We start from the raw sequence: 18,999 nt of genomic DNA, 5'->3' as shown, positions 1-18,999 counted from the left end.
TCTCTAAGGACAGTAGGTAAAGGGAAGCAGTTGTATTAAGCAGAGCTGGGAAATGAGCTGCTGTGGTCAAAGCCCCTTAGTAGCCACTCTCCTGTGTCTGCATCCCCACTGCTTCCGGAAGTGTTTCCCTCAGCATCACTTTGAAAAGGCAGGAGGGAGGTTAGGTGGGTGGGGACTTCTGATGTGATTCTAACACATACGAGCAATGGGAAACTTGACAGTTTCTATCTACACTAGCTCCCTCTTTTCTTCTTTTTTTTTTTTTCTCTCAGTTGTGCTGGGCTCTGGTTTCCTTTAAGTTTAGTTTTGAGTTTCAACCTTAAGTAAACTCTGGTTACCAGTGGAGTATGATGGCCTAGTGCAAGCGCTGTGATCACATGCTCAGGGCGGCCAGTATGCCTTGCTGGAAACCATCTGCCCTCCTTTTCCCAAACTCGATTTCCATCACGTGAAACTAAAACCTGCTCCTTTTAACCCCTTTCTTCCAGTTCAAAAGTTGCCCACCAGGCCAGCAAATGAGGGATTCTTTGCTGTCACATGCCTTGTTTTTGTGAGAGGTGGGACACAGATTTTTCATGCTGCTCAGAAGGGGCGAGAAATACTCGTGTTAGTAGAAAACCCATGTGTCTTGAATAGTTTAGGAAACAGTAGGAACAAAAACACCTCCCCACCCTTTCCATTAATGTAATACATGGTTCTAGCTGACATGCATAGAACTTAGCGCACACCCCTGCTATAGCATAAACACACAAGTCCCTAAAACAGACAGATTCTATAAGAAATCCAAAGAGCAGAAAATACAGAGAATGCTCCATCACATGTAGTACACCAAGCTCTGGGTAAATGACCAAGCAGCTGTCAAAAATAGGCCGTTGAAGGCTATAATGAATTTATTAGGACCTCTAGACTATTTGGGGGAGTCCTCACCTTTCATGAATAGAAGCTCTTTTTCATTTTTGTGAGGTCTGCTGCCTAAAGGGGGATGAAGATGGTGACAGTGAACTTCCAAGAAAGTGTCTGGCTATTGAAGGAGGTGTGAGAATGGTGTTTTTTGCCTTCTGCCAGCCAGTATGTATCTGTGCATGCATTAATTCATTCATTTACTCACACACTCATCCATGCTTCTGGCTAATAGTAGCAGCTAAAAGTTACAGTCATGGCTGCTAAGTAGAAAGAAGGGAGCTGTGAGATCACTGGTGACTTCCTCTGGGAGAAGGAAGTCACAGATCTAGAGAGACCCAGAGCTGGCTAAATGCTGTCCTTTGAGGAAAAAAATGTAAATTAGGGAAAAATTGGGCTCCCAAAAGCGATATGCACTATGAAGCTTTGTTTATGAGACTTAGAAATCCCTGCAAGCCATGGAGCTGGGTTAGGACTTTGGCTGCTGCTGGGATGGGGGAAAGGCAAAGAGACTCTGGGAGCTGCAAAGGAAATCAGCTGCTTCTTTCTTAAATCCACTGGAATACACAAGTGGCCCCCTCAGGGACCTCCCCGCAGAGGGGAGGCAGACTTTCAAACCATGAGCCTTGCACTTGCAGGAAATCTTACACCCAGAAACACTCTGGCTGATCCTTGTCTTTGAGGTATGAGTTCACCCACAACATGTGAGTCAAAGACACATCAAAGAAGTGGCAACCCCCACAGCCAGGGTAAGGCCGCTACCTTATGAGAGAAGTTAGCTTGGCAATTAGTCACATCGCAGGCAGGGTAACCTTTGCCATTCCCTCTTCGCCTTTCTTACAACTAATTTCAAAATAAATCCTTTTATTTTCAAGACATTTTGAAAAACACCAAAACCTTGGCCAATTTACGTATGTGATCCTATCAGCCTCTACAAGAATGCTTAAATGTGTCTTGGGCTCAGAATTGGGAAATTTTTCTTATGAAGTGATCTCGTGATCCTTGCTTACTCCTGATTCCATGTTTAAATACATGGAAGAAAACTGGGTTCTTCCATTTTTAACTGATTATATTTTAGCTTCCAAAAACGAGATGGTTGTGGATTTGCCTATCTCCTCTAAAGGTGTTAATATTTGAACTGGAAAAATAATAAGGCAAAAAATTCAATCCTATTTCTAAACTGTACAAGTGAATTCCATGGAGTCCAACTGGATGGTAAACACCAAGTCTGAAAACCAGTCTATGTCTTGGACTCTGTGTCCAGCTAGCCCTACATGAAGGCTTCCTGACAGCTTTTAGCTACATTTGTGGGGCATCCTCATCGCAATGCAGATGTCACCAATTCAATGTGAGAGGAGCAGGAAAAAATTAAAACTAACATGTCCATGCATGCCTTTAAAACTAAACATTTGCTATTCCTGCAAAACTGTATTATTAAACATATAATCATTGTAAAATTCAGATTGATCAGAACTCTCAAATGAAGAAAATGCAGTTTTCTCTTGCTTCAACTCTTAGCAGAATCCCTTCAGGTACTTTTCTCTTTTCACACAGTGAAAATTTTTTTTCTTTCACTCAGTCAATAAATAAACAGTCACAAATATTTAACAGGAATCAAATCTAAATAAGGTATTGCTTAATCTTCTAAACCCTATTCCATCATCCTAGCACAGCAGATGGGATGAAAGTAGCTAGATACCATTGCAGGTAACCGTCTTATGCCTTAGAACACTGATTTATACTAAGTCCTACTCACATGATTTTCTAGTGCATAGGCCTTCGTATATAGGTTTTTACATCATTGTTCCTCACACCCTGGCTCCCTGGCTGCCACACAAGTGTCTTAATTGGCTTGTATCTTAGTGTATTTCAAACTCCCACAAAGGATCTCACCATCCAATTTCAAATTTTTTATTTATTTATTTATTATTTTTGGTCAAAATTTTTAAAGATGGATTTTCATGGGTATTATTACCCAGTGTATCATTTTTCAAGGGCTGCCATAACAAAATTGCAGACTGGATGGCTGAAGCAACCGAATTTGTTTCTGGAGGCTAGAAGTCCAAAATCAAGATTCTGCCTGAGTTGGTTTCTCCCGAGGCCTGTCTTCTTTGGCCGGCATAGGTGACCTGACACGACCTTTCCTCTGTGACATGACTCCTGGTGTCTCTTCCTCTTCTTATAAGAACTCCAGTCCTCATTTAACTTTGATTACCTCCTTAAAGGCCCCATCTCCAAATACAGTCACGTTGAGGGGTAGGGCTTCAACGTAGGAATTGTGAGGAGGACACACACTGTCTATAATACTTGGTATGGTAGCAGGATTCTAAAATGTTCCTGGAACCCTCCTACACTATTGGTGGGAATGCAAATTGGTGCAGCCATTATGGAGAACAGTATGGAGGTTCCTTAAAAAACTAAAAATAGATCTATCCTGTGATCCTGAAATCCAACTCCTGGACATGCATCTGGAGAATACTGTAATTCGAAAAGATAAATGCACTCTAATGTTCATTAGAGCACTGTTTACAGTAGAAAAGACGTAGAAGCAACCTAAGTATCCATCAACAGACCAATGGATAAAGATGTACATACACACAATGGAATACTACTCATCCATAAAAAATAATGAAATAATGCCATTTGCAGTAACATGGATGGACCTAGAGATTATCATACTAGGTGAAGTTAGACAGGAAAAACAAATTCTATATGATATCCCTTATATCTCATAAAAATTATATAAATGAACTTATTTACAAAACAGAAACAGACTCACAAATTTCAAAAACAAATTTATGGTTGCCAAAGGAGAAACTCTGGGAGGGAAGGATAAATTAGGAGTTTAGCATTAACATATACACACTACTATATATAAAATAAATAGGTAATAAGGACCTACTGTATAGAACAGGGAACTCTACCCAATTCTCTGTGATAACCTATATGGGAAAAAAAATTGGGAAAAAAATGTAGATATGTAGGTATATAACTGAATCACTTGGTTGTACACTGTAACTAACAAAACATTACAAATCAAATATACTCCATAAAGGAAAATTTTAAAAATAATAAAAAATAAAATATCCCCTGGATTTCCTTCCCCCTGTTGTGCATGTCCCAGGCTATGAAGACGATAGATTTTACTCCTGGCTAAGTTATGTTATGTAGCAGATTTGACCTATAGAGAGTGAGATTACCCTAACCTAAACACACAAGCCCTTTAAAAGCAGAAATCTTTTTTCTGGCTAGTAGCAGATGGGAAAAAAAGAGATTGGCTTTGAAAGAGATTTGATGCCAGGGAAGTTCTCTGTTGCAGAGATGTGGGAGTCACATGGCAAAGGCTCAAGAGTGGCCTGAGGAGCCAAGAGCAGCTCCCAGGTGGCAGCTGGAAAACAGCACAGACCTCAGCCCAAAGCTATGAGAAATTAACTCTCCCAGCACACAAGTGTCTCGAAGAGTAACCCTTTCCCAGAGCTCCCAGTAACAGCTCAGCCTACTTAGCACCTTGACTTCAGCTTTGAAATACCCTGAATGGAGAACCATTTTCTGAGACTTTTGACCCACAGAACTGTGAGGTAATAAGTGGAGATTATTTAAAGCCACTCAGCATATGGTGATTCATTACACAAAAATAGCCAATAGATTCACCTGGGTATTAATATGTCACCTGGTCACTCATAGGCTGTGGACATAGAACCCACCAAGGCCTCCTTCTCCTGCCACCGCTTGCACATCGTTTGGACCAAGTTTCCTACTGTTTCTCACAGCATAATATACAGGTACATCTCCTGGGGATCTTGTAGTTTTTTGTTTTTGTTTGGAGGGGGCTGCTTATTTCTTAGGGCTGTACCTGTGGCATATGGATGTTCCCAGGCTAGGAACTGAATTAGAGCTGCAGCTGCTGGCCTACACCACAGCCACAGCAACACCAGATCTGAGCTCATCAGCAACTTATATACCACAGCTAGTGGCAATGCCAGATCCTTAATCCACTGAGCAAGGCCAGGGATCAAACACACATCCTCACTGAGACAAAGTCAGGTCTTTAGTCCCATGAGCCACAATGGGAACTCCCCTGAGGATTTTGTTAAAAAGCAGACTCTAATGCACTATTTCAATGGTAAGTCCTGAGGTACAGCATTTCTAACAAACACCCAGGAAATGCCACGTTCTGAGGGTCACACTTAGAGTATAAATTATATACTTAAGAAATTGGTTTTATTCTCAGAGCTGTGGGAAAGCTGAGTCTGTGTTCTCTTTGCTTTTTAGTAGTTGGTTGGCCACATTTCTCAAAGAATTTGGTCCAAAATTTCTCATGTTTACTGTTAATGATCTCAGAAGTTTGAGGTTTGTAGTAATAAGAGTTAGTATTGATTGAAGATTTCTTATGTACCATGCACCATGCAATTAAATGCTTTATTTAAATTAAATTGCTTTGTTTAAATCCTACTACCTCCAATCAGTAGGTACTCTTGTCAATTCCATATTGGAAACCAAACCTCAAGGAAGAACAACTTGTCCAAGATCGCATGGCTTATACATGAGAGTTATGGTTCAGATGGAGGACTTTCTGGTGCTCTTAATTATTCTACACAGCCCTTCCTGCCTAAGAGACCTGAAAATATCAAACAACAGAAGTCCACATGCCCACTCCTTGCTCAACCAAGGAGAAAATACATTTTACTTTTGTTCTTCTTTCTGATTCCAAAGGTTTATTTGAGACGGGCCCCTATCTAAAATTTTGATCTAGAATATGTTCGAGAAACTACTACTGTTTACAAGTTTCTGTGAGATTTTTTATGTAATGCTGAGGTTGGAAGCTCTTCGGTTTAGCACAGGCCTTTCTGAGGTTTCTGAAATGCAGAAATAGACCAAAACGTTAGTTTGGGTGGGGAACAGAGAGCTAGAGAACAAAGCATAATAGACAAAGATTCGGGGTAGAGGGGGGAGATTGGCAGCTGCAGACTGGGGACAGTGTAGCGGGGGAGGAACGTGGCAGATGTCTGCCTCAGGAGGAAAGACCTACCATAGACAGGTCCTTGCAAGGAAATGTCTTTGAAGAACAATCCAGTTAAAGGACATTTGGATGGCAATGCATTGATCTGTTCCCTCTACTGAACTCTGCTTTTCTCTGCCTCCTTGACCCCAAAACTTCCCAGTCAAAGCCTGGAGAGGGCTTTGTGTGGCATGAGGGTGATAGGACAGTCCCGTAAAGACAAGTTTCCCCTTAACACTCTAGTGATGCCAGCCTGGTGGCAGCTGGTGGCAGCAGCATTGCACAAAGGCCAGAGCTGCAGACAGAGAAACCTGCAGAAGCCCAGGCCACCCAGGACCACAGACTGAGTGCTGTTTTAGCAGAGATCTGTAGGGTGAGACTCAGCAGAAATGCTTCTTCACCACGGGGTTTCTCAGCCTGGGCACCATGGAAATTGGGGCCCTGATTACCTTGGCTGGGGACCTGTCTTGCACTTTGTGGAACATTTAATAACATCTCTGGCCCCTACTCACTAAATGCCAGTCGTACCCTTCCCTCCCCAGCTATGACATCAAAAATGTGTCTAGACATTTCCAAATATCCTCTACAGGCAAAATCTCGGGGGTAAAGAGCAGCTACCCTACAACAAACCCTCTCTTCTCCAGAGAGACCAGGAAGGGCTCAGACTCCCACAAAAGCATGGGATGTTGGCGTCCACCATAGGATTAAAAAATCCAGGCTGCAGATTCAGGTTTCAGTAATGTCAGCAGAAATGTAGATTTAGAAAAGATTTGGGAGTTAGGGGTGGTTGTGTCTGTGTGTCTAGGTGTTTACGTTGAAAAGGAACTGCTCTCTAAAGCACTTTCCTCCCAGGAAATAAAAGTTCTCACAGTGTCTCACCATTAGCCAGCTCTGCTGGTTGCCCAATTCAAATATAGTCTTCCTTAAAAAAAAAAAAAAGTCCTAAGTATTTAATGGAAATTGCCCAGATGATGGGCCCAAATGACATTTCTCCATTTTGGTCATCAAAAGGCAAGGATTGTGATTTGGTTCAGGCTGCTTGTGAGCCGCCTGCCTGCCACCAGGGCTGCATTTATAGCACCCTTGATTAGATGTGACATTTTCTCACTCTGAGTCTTTTGCCCATATTTGAAGAGACCCACACTGGGGACCTTATTAAAATCTGCAGAAGCCTGTGACTACGTCAGGATGCACTTAATGTGAACGGGAGGGAGAGAATGGATTTTATATCTTCTGGGAATCGGGTGGCTTTATTTTATAGGAACTTAACAAAAGGGAAAGATGATGCCATTCTCATCTCACGTGGGTTGTCCTCCCTCCTCTGCTGGAAAGTCGAAGGGGCCTGGGTAAAGTTTAATTTGTTTCCATGACCCAGTAAAGCAGGCATTGCTTCTTCTGTCAAACTCTAGATTCCTCGGCTAATTAGAGTGAAGAGATGCTATGGATAGCACAGAGCGACAGATCACAACCACCCCAGGTGTGCTAGCTGGCCTACTCAAGTCTGTGTTTGTACTCAAACAAGATTTGAATTCCACTTCCTCCCAATCTTCCAGTCTTATTTGTCCCCACCTTTCTCTCTCTCTCTCTTTTTTTTTTTTTTTGTCTTTTTAGGGCCACACCATGGCGTATGGAAGTTCCCAGGCTAGGGATTGAATCAGAGCTATAGCTGCCAGCCTATGCCACAGCTACAGCAATGCCAGATCCCAGCCACATCTGACCTATACTACAGCTCCAGACCCTTGATCCACTGAGTGAGGCCAGGGATCAAACCCGTCCTCATGGATACTACTCGGATTTGTTACTGCTGAGCCACAGTGGGAACTCCCCAACTTGGTTTCGTAGTAAAGGACCTGGGCCCAGTAATGGAGACGAGGCTCCAAACGAAGATTGTGAAATAGGCAAAGCTTGCCCCCAGTCCCTTTCTATCCTTTTTCTTTCTTCCTTCCTTTCTTTCTTTTTTTTTTTTTTTTTTTTTTTGTCTTTTTAGGGCCGCACCCACGGCATATGGAGGTTCCCAGACTTGGGTCCAATTGGAGCTGTAGCCACTGGCCTACTCCACAGCCATAGCAACACAGGACCCAAGCCGCATCTTCGACCTACACCACAGCTCATGGGAACGTGGGATCCTTAACCCACTGAGGGAGGCCATGGATTGAACCCATGTCCTCATGGATGCTAGTTGGGTTCTCTAACCACTGAGCTACAACAGGAACTCTTTCTATCTCTTTTCTGTCTTGACAGGTCCCTCCTCTGCCATGTGTGTTACAGGCTTTCAATATTCTCATGCTTTTTTAGGTTTAAACAAAGGTGACAGAGGAACCACTGGGGGGCAGTGGGGGCTACTTTGGGTTGGTGTGGTCTGGGAGGGTCTCTCCCAGGAGGTGAGATTTAAGCTGAGTCCTCAGTGACACAAAGGGATAAGCCTGGGAGACACAGGGAAAGAATATTCCAGTCAGGGGCCTAGCAAACACAAAGGCCCTGAGGCAGAGTGAATGTGACATGTTGAAAGAAAGAAAAGAGGGCCCTATGGCAGGAGGGCAAGAAAGAGCAGCCTGGGATGAGTCAGGAAAGGTGGGGAGGGGCAGGCCATCCAGTGAGGTCACAGTGCGGAAAACAGGGTTTTATCCTGAGTCTGATGGGAAACCACTAAAAATATATGAAAAGCACCTGCCCAGTGAGTAGGAGAAAAGCAACAATGGAAAGCTCATGAGGAGATGGCTTGTAGAAAAAAAAAAGAAGTAGCGAACAGCTTTTATACATATGAAAAGGCACCCGATTTCAATTTCTGTTGGCAAAGCAATAGAGAAACAGGCTGGTGGGAGTGCAGAATGATCTGACCCCTGCAGAGGATGGGACTTGCTGGAGCATGAAATATGGGAAGAGGACACAAGAAGCAGAGATGATGCCGCATTTTTAGCTTTAGCAGCAGGTGGGCTCTGGTGCCATTTACTGAGATGGAAGGACTCCTGGGGAAACATGTAAGAGGAGACCATTGGCAGTGCAGTGCATCCAAGCTAAGTTTGGATGCGTTACCCTGGAGGGCCCCACTGTGCTGTCAGTGACCATGCCGTAGGCGGTTGGATGTGCGCACGGGGAGCACAAGGCTGGAGAGGTGCATGTTGAACTTGGCAGCTTTGCTATTGAAAGTCACAGTCACAATGGACTCAACACACTTGCCACCTTCACACCGTCCATCCTAGGGTAGATCAGATAGTTGTGCTCAGATTTCAAGGTTCATAAAAATCATATGGAGAGTTTTTAAAACTTTCTATTCCTAGATATCACCCCCAGCTGTTCTGATCATGCAGGCAAGTATTGGATTGAGCCCAGGAATCTATTTTGTTTTTTGGGTTTTTTTTTTTGTTTTTTTTAGGGCCACACATGAAGCATATGGAGGTTCCCAGGCTGGGGGTTCCAAGCTGAGTCTGCAGCCTACTCCGCAGCTCACAGCAACACCAGATCCTTAACCACTGAGCAAGGCCAGGGATCGAATGTTCATCCTCATGGACACTAGCTGGGTTCGCTAGTGAACCAGAATCTTTATTTTTAATACATGCCCCAAATAATTCTGATGCTGTAGTGTGATAGCCACACTGTGAGAAACAATCTTAGAAATCTGCAGAGCATTCAAAAAGCACAAGTGAACCTTTTAAATTATATAAACCACTAACATTTATACTTAGATGGATCTGGAACCCTGGCTAAGCCTTTATGTTCATTAACTCAGTTCTTTTTTTTTTCTATAATTTTATTTTAAAAAAGCTAAGAAGTTCACACATTTAAAGGTCAAAATAATAGAAAAAAGGGAAATGTCAAAAAGTGTTGCTTCTGCTCTTATTCCCATCCATTTTATTTCCAGCCCTGTTTCCCATAAGGATTCCTGTTTCTATTGGTTTCTTCTGGACACATCAAATGCCTATTTTTAAAAATTAAAGGACATAGAAATATTTGTTCCAATGAATGAAGGGGGTGAAAAGTTTAAAAAAAAAATGTGCCGATGATTTTAAAACATACATAAAAATTTGGAAAAGAAAAACAAATGTAAATATATTTTATCCCCCAATTTTTCACCTTTCTTACACAAAAGGTAGCCCAATATGTATAGTATCTGTTCCCCCTTTTTTTTATAAACCTTTATTTATTTTGACTGTGCCCATGGCGTGTACGATTTCCTGGGCCAGGGACTGAAGCCATGCCACAGCTATAACCAGAGCCACAGAAGTGACAATACCAGATCTTTAACCCACTGTGCCACCAGGGAACTCCTGCTCCTGGCTTTTTTCACTGAAATCTTTCCTCCTCAGTATATATTGAATACCTTGTCCTTAGTTTTACAGCTGCATAATATTCCATGTTTACAGCATGAGTTTCCTGCTGATGAACTGATAGGTTGTTTCTACTCTTTTGCTGTTAATTAATGTACACTCATATTAACATAGACTTATTGTTTCATGTATATGAAATCTATCTGTAGGATAAATTCCCAAAAGTGGGACTTCTGTGTCAAAGGTTAAATGCATTTGTACTTTGGGTAACAGTCGCCAAATGGTCCTCTGCAGGGGTCGGACCATTTTGCACCCCCACTAGCGAAGTATGAGAGTGCCTGTTTCTCCACCACCTTGCCAGCAGAATGTTGTTAAACTTTTGGGCTTTTGCCAGCCTGATAGGTGAGAAATGTTATTTCAGTATGTTTGCACTTTATTTGTCTCTTATATGAGTGAAATTGAGCCTCTTTTCATATATCTAAGAGCTGTTTGTACTTCTTTTTTCCCCTATGAAGAGTCTATTCATGAACCTTCTGGCTCTTTTCTTTTCACTTTCTAGGATCTCTTTATGTTTTAAAGAGATTAATTCTTTGTGATAGCAGACACAGATATTGTTTTCAGTTTTTCATGATTTGCTTATTTTTAAAACATGTTTGAATGTATTGATTTTTTTATTGCCCCTGGAATTTGAGCACATCCAGAAGGCCTTCCTCCACCCAAAGTCCTAAGGAATTTTAGTCTTTATGTTCACTGTTTCAGCACTCCTCTTAGTGCATGGCATTAGCCTGATTTTTATGGATGGAGAAACTGAAATCCAGGATTCAGACCTCCCTTCCCTCCTACGTTCTCAGAACACTATTGCTAGAGTGAGAAAATGAATTCCTCTTCTTGGTGTCACTTTGCAAACTTTTTACTGCAAGATTTGTGAAGGTTATTCTTTGTTCTTGGTTCAGAATCTGCACTTTTAATGCTAAAACACCTGTGGCCATTGCAGACAAACTTTTGCAAAATATTATCTAGGTTGTTAAAAGAAAGCAGTCCTGTTATTTCTGAAGCTTTAGAGAAACACAAAATTGCCAGGTCCCATAAACATTAACATTTGCATTTAAACAAACACAAAATATTTCCCAAATCTTACAAACATCGATGCTGGAAGCCAGCAGGTTGAAGCAGCCAGGACCATGCACACCACCTACGGACGTCAGCAAATGTCCCTTTTAATTGAACGCTCAAAAGGATATCTGCAGGCAAGCAGAGAGGCCCTGCAGGGGCCACGCTGGACTGCATTAAGGGCCACCTGGACTCTGTGGCAGCCCTGCGTCCCTGTCTCTCCCTTTCTCTCTGCCAGAGCCAGCAGGTAGGGAGATGCTGACGTGTCTATTGAGGATGAGGAAAAATACTCTGTGTGAGAGCCAGTCCTCTGAAGGAGGATGACCCAGTTGAAGCCTTTCACCTCCAGCCTCCTCTTGCTGCTAAACTCCAGAACTCCGAGAGACCCTCTCCACAGAAGCAGGGAAGTAAGCTCTTTACCTCCATGCTTGGTAGGAAATGGCTGATACAAGGTCACCCCCAGATCTGGGATCATGATGGTTTCTCTCTAGGATTAACTCTGATCAGCTGGTAAGCACTGCCTAGAGCTCTAGGTTTGAGATAGATTCCACGAGTCTGTCAAGGCACAGAGCTAGATGGTGCTGAGATTGATGAGTGATGTCTGTCTCTGACATAGCAGGGGTAGAAGTCACCTGTGCCAAGCATCCACCAGTCCCAATTTAAAGGTTTATAGTTTTCTTTTTTTGCTGCCTGTGATGTATCTGAGCATTTTATAGAGCTCCATTTTGATATATAGTGTTTTTGAGTGTATCTCTTTGTCTAGTCTATGTAGTGGTTATTCTAAATATGACATTATATTATACATATGATTATATATCTATATGTATATGTATACTGCTGCCATCATTTCACCATGAATTTCTTTAGATTTATCCTATTTGGTGTTCACTCAGCTTCTTGAATCTGTATGTGTATGTCTTATGTCAAACTTGGGAAAATTTCGAGCATTTTTTTGGAGAGTGTTTACAGTGAGTGTACCAAGCATTATTTTTTAAAGTACCTTTTCAGTCCTGCTATCTTCCTCCTCTTCTTCCAGGACTCTTATTTATTTATTTATTTTTGGTCTTATTGTCTTTTTAGGGCTGCACCCACGGCGTATGGAGGTTTCCAGGCTAGGGGTCTAATCAGAGCTGTAGCCGCTGGCCTACGCCACACCCACAGCAATGCCAGATCTGATCTGTGTCTGACCATCACCACAGCTCACAGCAATGCCAGATCCTTAACCCACTGAGCAAGACCAGGGATCGAACCTACATCCTCATGGATGCTAGTCAGGTGCACTAACTGCTGAGCCACAATGCGAACTCTAGAATATTTATTTATTATAGTCCCATAGGTACCTGAGGTCTGTTCATTCCCCCCATTTATTTATTTATTTTTGTTATTCAAATTGGATAATTTCTATTCTTCTTTCATCCAGTTTACTGATTCTTTCCTGTCTTATCTCCATTGTGCAGTTGAGTCCTTCCACTGAGCTTTTAATTTCACTTATATTTTTCAGTTATAGCATTTCGATTTGGTTCTTTATATTTTCTCTTCCCCTGCTAAGACTTTCTGTTTCTTTGCTGAGCCTGTCTTTTCCTTTGATTCAAAAATTTTTTAAGGTGCTCATTATGACATCTTTAACATCTTTTCAAGATAATTCCACATCTCTGTCATCTTGGGCTCAGCATCTGTTTATTATCATTTTTCATTTGGTTTGACTTTTTAAAAAAATTTTGGCCATGCCCATGGCTTGTGGAAGTTCCCAGGCTGGGGGTTGAACCTATGCCATAGCAGTGACCCAAGCCATAACACTGATAACACTGGATCTCTGCTGTGCTACTAGGGAACTCTTTTTATTTTTATTAATTTTTTTATTGTTTTACTTGCTTTGAGATTGTCCTCATTCTTGGCATGATGACTGATTATCAGTTAAAACTTGAACATTTCACATTCTGTTCTGAGGCTCTGGATCTTATTTAAGCTTTCTGTTTATCTGGCTTTTTCTTATACCACTCTCCGGGGGAATGGGAGCACCGCTTTGTTACTACCAAGTGTAGAAATAGAAGTCCAGGTGTCCACTTGGCCTCCCCTGACACCTGAAGGGTGATGTTCCTTGTTTCAGCTGGACAACAGTGGGAGTTCTAGCTCCCTACGTGGTCTCCACTAACACCCCAGGGAAAATGGTTTCCTTACTGCTGGGCAATGGTGAAAAATCCTGACTCTCCACTAATCTGCCTGTGACGATCACTTTGGGGAGGAGGGGAGAGGTGCCTTACTTCCAGTGGAAGTTCAGACTCTGTATGTGATCTCCACTGGCACTGCAGCAGGAAGAGGGCCTTGTTACTGGCCTGTGAGGATGGAGTTCCTGGCTCCCTCCTTGGCCTTCTTTGACACCACCTGCAGGGATGTGAGGGTACCTCTTTTCTGCCTGGAGATGCTGGACATCTAAACTATTATCTAGCCTTCAGACATCAAGCCAGGCAAGGGGGTCAAATCTAAGGGCCTCTGGACAAATTTGGCATGTTCTTTACCTGTGTCAAATTACACCTGGTAGACACACACACACACACACACACACACATTTAAGGACACTGCAGTTTAGAAGCTAGAGATTCCTGAAAAATATGCCCTTTGAATTTTTATAAACACAGTCACAATTAAAATGAAGATCAGGGTGAAACTTTTTGTCAGGTGACAGATGTCTTTTTTATAAGTAATTATGAAGGCTGGAAAAGCCCAGGGTATCTACTGCTTCCTCCAGAAAGTCATCCCAGATTACTGCTGATCACTGGTACATTTATTTGTTTACCTCCCAGATGAATTCTGCTTTACTTTAAGAGCAGGACCCACATCCGGAGGTACAAAATTACACCCGTAAAGCCACAGATTTCTAAAACATTAGAGCCAAAGGGAATTTTGAAATGTTAAATTTCCTCATGTCACCTTTATCATGCATCTATTTATCCAGTCATTCACTGAACACATATTTATGTAATGACAGCTATGTATTAAGCACTGTGTTAGACAGAAGATATAGAGCAAAAACAAAACATAACAGTTTCTTACCCTCATGGAATTGACATTTTGTGTGTACAGGAAGGGCAGGTCATAAGCAAATAAACCAAGTATGTGGTAATTAATAGGCTGATGGAATGGGGAATTACCAGTCAGGAAGGGAGAGCTACTTTAGGTGAGACAGAGAAGATTTCTGTAAGGAGGTGACATTTAAACAGGTATCTGAAAAATGAGAAGGAGCCAACCATGGCGAGCGCTTGGGATGGTGAGAACAAATAACTGGTGAAGGTTGAGGCTGAGCAAGAGCTGAGAGTTCAGTGACCTGGGTAGGAGAGAGGGGTCAAAAAAGGGGCTAGACTAGGAATCTTGTGGTGGGCTGCAGGGGAGCATGCGGTTTGGTATCCATTTTGAAGGTAAATTCATAAGACTTTTTTCTGGATTGGACAAGGAGGTGGAGAAAGAGGAAGGAATCAAGGATGGATGACTCCTTACCTCTTAGCTTGAGAACTGGGAGGGAGCCACATTTGGAGATGGGAAAATTGGGGGAATACAATAGAGCTTTGGTTGGAAATCCAAGAAAATGATTTCGGGTGTAATGAGTTTAATAGTCTTATTAGACATTCCACCACAGATGTTGGAAAGGGCACTGATTCTTCTCGAAAGGCCCTTTAATGATTTCAAAGGTGTTAGCTTTATCTCCTGAACTAGACCAAATTCCTCCAAAGGCAGGCATGGCTTATATTTCATATTTCTTATGTCTCCTCCATAGAGTTCTGAGTGAGAGGAAAGTAACACATTCTTGATATTCCCACGTTCTGGAATTAGATAGGTTTGGTATGCTGTGTCTGCTTGTTCTGGCTCACAAAAGCCAATTGCTAAAAAACAAACAAACAAACAAAACAAAACAACAAAAAAAGAAATTATTATCTAAGCTTTCTGTTTTGCTAGGCTGCCCCTTTCTTGGTCTTTTGGTATTTACTGGAGTTGTTTTTATTTTGTCTGTGTCCATTGCCATTTCCATTTTCCCAGCTTTTTCTTCCTGAGGTCCAGGAATATGAAGCAAAAAGAAAATCCAGAGAACTCACCACCATGTCACTCGTTAAGCGCCAAGGTCCCCGAGCCAGTCTGCCTTCTTTTCTCTACTTTTCAAATCATCTTAGATTTAGTTTACATATAACATCCAAGGTTTTTACTTGTACTTAGAGGAAAGAAGGGGTAAAGTATACCATTTTCCCAGAGGTGGAAGTCTGTCACATTTTTGTATCTTTTCTCTCCTTTCGTCTTTTCGATCCAGAACTTACTGCAAGACCTATGCTGGGACTCCTCATGGGAGATGCTCAGTAAATACATTTTTATTTGACTGCATTTTAGAAACACTGAAAACAAGTACTTTATTATGGACCAGGGGTCCTCAACCTCATCCACACTGACCTTTGGGGCCAGACAGTTCTTTTGTGCAGCGGTGAGAAGAGACTGTCACATGCTTTGTAAGATATCCAGCAATGTCCCCAACCTCTGCCTGTTAGAGCCTGTATCAACCCAATCCGTGATGGTCAGAAGTGTTTCCAGATGTTTCCAAGTGTCCCCTTGAGGGCAGAACCACCCCAGATTGAGGACCACATATACAGACTCACACAACCAATCTTTCTCAGGGATCATGGAGGTCTTTTTGTTTGTCCTTGTTTTTTTAAAGTACTGTCATCCCTTGGTGTCTATCGGGGGTTGGTTCCAGGAACCCTCATGGACACCAAAATCCACAGGTACTTGAGCCCCTTATATAAGACAGCCTGGCACCATGAATACAGTCAGCCTTCACCCAGGAGAAGGATCTACCCAGCCAACCACATTTCCTTCTGCAGTGGATATGGAGGGCCAACCGTACTGACCAGAACCCTAGCTTGCCAGGTATCCTACCTTCTCTACTATTGCTTTTCCTTCTCCTAATAGTTTGGCGACTGTGGCAAAACAACAACAACATGCAAGGACTTTTCATTTTGAAAATCGTCACATTGATTGGAACGTTGCCTCACTTAGCACTTCCCTGGCTTGTGGACCCTCTGAGGGCCTGGTGGGGCCATCCAATAGCTTCAGAGTCACATGCTAGCCTCCTTGCTCTCCAAAGGCTTCACATTAGATGGGAGGGAGAGGATTATACCTCAGAGTTCAAGTTTCAGTGTCAAATCTAGGAAACTAATGTTTGTAGCAGCAACCTGCATCCTTTGGTTAAATACGAAATGGAAAGACTTTGACCTATGCATTGAGCCATGCTGACCTGTTTGGAATTTGAGTTTATAGTAAAAGATAAAAGGAGGCTTTTGCCCTTTCCCTGAACACATTCCAGATGAGTAAATGGAAGCAGCAAATGGACCCCGTTCTGCCACTACATAGACATCTGACCTCGACACTTAGCCGTTGGATGACTGATCCCTTACCTGTGATGTGAGGGTAATAATAGCAGCTACTTTAAAACTCTAAGTGAGTTAATATGTGTAAAAAGCTGAGAACCCTGCCTGGCACAGAGTGTGGTACTGAGAAGTGGCTGTTCCAATTATTGTTATTATTTTTTTTTGTGCTGAGGGTACTTAGGTAAATGCTGTAGCCATGACGTCTCAGAGGTTTCAGATAAATATCTGGGATCAAGTCAGCTGATGTCATGGTGACTCTTTGGAGCCTGATGCTCCAATCACAAACCCCATTCAGGTAATGGTGCCAGAACTACCTCTCAGACCCTTTTAGATATTGAAACATGTTAGGGTTCAAGGTTGAGGGAAGGACAGCCATGGATCGAATTTGCCAGGATATATTTCACTTCAATCTATTCTTTGCCTTAGAACATTTACACAGTCAGCAATGAGATTAAGTCACTTAATACATGTTTTTTGTTTATATCTCCTCCTGGGACTGTGATTGCAATCAGAACAAGGATTGTGTCTCTTTTTCACACCACTGTATTTACAGCAACTAACATAGCATTCAGGAGTTCCCATCATGGCTCAGGGGAAATGAATCTGACTAGTATCCATAAGGACGCAAGTTCGATCCCTAACCTTGCTCAGTGGGTTAAGCTTCCAGCATTGCCATGAACTGTGGTGTAGGTCGTGGACATGGCTCGGATCTGGTGTTGTGGCTATGGCATAGGCTGATGGCTACAGCTCCAGTTCGACCCCCAGCCTGACGACATCGATATACTGCAAGTGTGGCCCTAAAAAGACCAAAAAACAGAAGCAAAAAGTCACTAACACAGCATTCAATACATAGTTGGTCCTCTAATAATGTTTGTTGAACAGAGGCAGCAATATAGAATTGTCATCCAAACAGGGTCTATTGATAGCAACAGGATACACAGAAAAAGAAAAAGAAAGAAAAGAAAAAATACATATAAATTGAGTTTCTTAAAATTACTGTTACTTTTTGAGCTTTACCAGAGCAAAAACATGCACAGGGCCTGGCTCATATTCAAGTCCTATCCATGCTACTTTCCTTCTCCTTTCCTCTTTATAAACCTTTATTTGTTGATGCATTCATTCCATTTATTGAACACCAATCACATACCAGGCACTTTGTGTGCTCCAGTCTAGTGTTGGGGACATAAAAGAGAACCAAACAATGTCCTTATTCTTGGGAGGTTTGCAAAAGAGCAAGAGGAGGCAGACAAAATGAGCATGCATATTTTTTTTCTTTTTACCTTCAACATATGGAAGTTCTCAGATTAGGGGTCGAATTGGAGCTGCAGCTGCCAGCCTAGGCCACAGCCACAGCAAGCCACACCCAGGACCTATACCACAGCTTGTAGCAACTCTGGATCCTTAACTCACTGAGCAAGGCCAGGGATGGAACCCACATCCTCATGGACACTATGTTGGATTCTTAACCTGCTGATCCACAAGTGGAACTCCAGGTTTTTTGTTTGTTTTGTTTGGTTGGTTGGTTTTTGGTTTTTGGTTTTTTTGGGGGTTTTTTTAGCACCCACTTTTAAACAAGTGGGTGGCCTAAGGACTTATTAAGAAAGGGGATGGCTGCTGACCCCTTTAAAGCTCTTCCAAATGGATGCTTCCGTCTCCGCTTAGAATTCTTTCATAGACTCTGCTAAGCTACAGGTCCTATCTTCTAACCGCCTCCCCTCCCTGCCTGTTTTCCTCCATTCATTTAGTACAGACTTTTGTGGGGGGGAGGGAGATAAGTCTGTTCTTTTTTTATTATTCTCTATATTTTATATAGGTTTTTATTTTTTCTCTTATAGTTGATTTACATTGTTCTGTCAATTCATGTGGACTTATTGAGCCGACATTCTAGTGGGAAGACACAGAATAAGCAAATAAAGTAATATTCACCAAAGTGGCAGCCAGGGTCAGTGCCATGAGGGAGAGTAAAGCCAACTGAGAGGGTGGGAAACAGCCAGCTGAGGCACCATCCTGTCAGCGGAGGGCAGGGAGGCCTCTGAGTGAGATGGACATTGAGCTGAGACAGAGATGAAGGGCAAGCAGAGCCATAAGGATGTGAGGGACAGTGAAGGAGAGACCCCTGGTGAAGTAAGTGGTCCTGGAATGTTCCCAGGACACAAAGGAGGCCAATGAGGCCTGAGGCAGAACTGGGGGCAGAGGGGCAGTAAAGCGGAAGCAGAAAGGTTGGGGTGCACAGTTTATCTGGGCTTTGGAGGCCAGGGTGAGAATGTGGGATTTTATTTTGACTGAGGTGGAAGCTGCTGGGAGATTGTGGTGGAGAGAC

The sequence above is a fragment of the Sus scrofa genome, chromosome 13, assembly GCF_000003025.6.
Source record: "Sus scrofa isolate TJ Tabasco breed Duroc chromosome 13, Sscrofa11.1, whole genome shotgun sequence".
Classification (NCBI taxonomy): Eukaryota; Metazoa; Chordata; class Mammalia; order Artiodactyla; family Suidae; genus Sus; species Sus scrofa.
Note: the sequence above shows the minus strand (reverse complement) of the source record.